General features: G+C 50.0%; 1 pseudogene; it reads right to left on the reverse strand.

Annotated features, from left to right (window-relative positions):
- Positions 1–302: 302 nt before the first annotated feature.
- LOC136646713 (5S ribosomal RNA) lies at positions 303–417 on the reverse strand (annotated as a pseudogene).
- Positions 418–1,255: the final 838 nt, after the last annotated feature.

The following is a 1,255-nucleotide window of genomic DNA, read 5'->3' on the forward strand; positions in this document are numbered from 1 at the left end:
GAAATCCTCTGTCTCTGCTGGAGAGAAGGTGGAGTACCTTAAGACATGAGGGATGCAAACATCATCACGCTGTACAAGAACAAAGGCGACAAGGGTGACTGCAACAACTACCGCGGCATCTCTCTCCTTAGCATAGTAGGAAAGTTGTTTGCCCGAGTTGCACTAAAGAGGCTCCAGGTACTTGCAGAGAGCGTCTATTCAGAATCGCAGTGTGGATTCTGAGCCAACAGATCCACCACTGATATGGTATTCTCCCTTAGACAAATGGTTGGCAACCTTCAGTCTCGAGAGACTATGGTATAAGCCTACAGCACCCAGTATTCCCAGGCGGTCTCCCATCCAAGTACTAACCAGGCTGGACCCTGCTTAGCTTCCAAGATCAGACGACATTGGGCATGTGCAGGGTAAACTGCAGGAGAAATGCAGGGAACGACGACAGCCACTCTTTATAGTCTTCTTAGATCTCACGAAGGCTTTCGACCTGGTCAGCAGGGACCAGCAGGGACTTCAAGATTCTCCCCAAGATTGGATGTCCACCCAGGCTCCTCAGCATCATCAGATCCTTCCACAAGGACATGAAAGGCACTGTTGTCTTTGATGGCTCCACATCAGACCCCTTTGACATCTGAAGCGGAGTGAAGCAGGGCTGTGTTCTTGCGCCAACCTTGTTTGGGATTTTCTTTGATGTCCTGCTGAAGCAGGCCTTTGGAACTGCAAGAGAAGGCATCTATCTCCGGACCAGATCAGACGGAAAGCTCTTCAACCTCTCCAGACTGGGATTCAAGATGGCCACCTGGTAGGCTCCCTGCTACTGTGCTCCTGTTTTATGTCCTGATATTTCTCTTTAGTTGGATCTTTTGACTCTTTTTCCTCCTCTGGATGCTTCCTGAGTCCTGGTAGAGCAAAGCAACACTACCAGTTGTTTCCAGTTTGCACCCTTATCTTTGGATTACAGTGGATTTTAAAAAGCTGCTTCGATGGGGAAGAGGAGAAGGCATAAACACTCCCCTGGACAGGGCAACTCTCCTACCAAGTCAGCCAAGCAGCTACGCCTGGAGGATCTCCCAGCATGATCAGACACAGTAGGTGAGCTCATGAATCTCGCTTCTCCCAACAGATATGAAGCTCTTCATGTTTCCAAATCAGAGGCAGAGAGGAATTACCAGTCTCCCCTCAGTCATACTGGCACGGCGTCAGCCTGCCCTCTCTCACCCACCCTTTCAGCTCCCTCTCCACAGGACAAGCAGTCATTATC

Source organism: Tiliqua scincoides, chromosome 3, assembly GCF_035046505.1.
Source record: "Tiliqua scincoides isolate rTilSci1 chromosome 3, rTilSci1.hap2, whole genome shotgun sequence".
NCBI classification, from domain to species: domain Eukaryota; kingdom Metazoa; phylum Chordata; class Lepidosauria; order Squamata; family Scincidae; genus Tiliqua; species Tiliqua scincoides.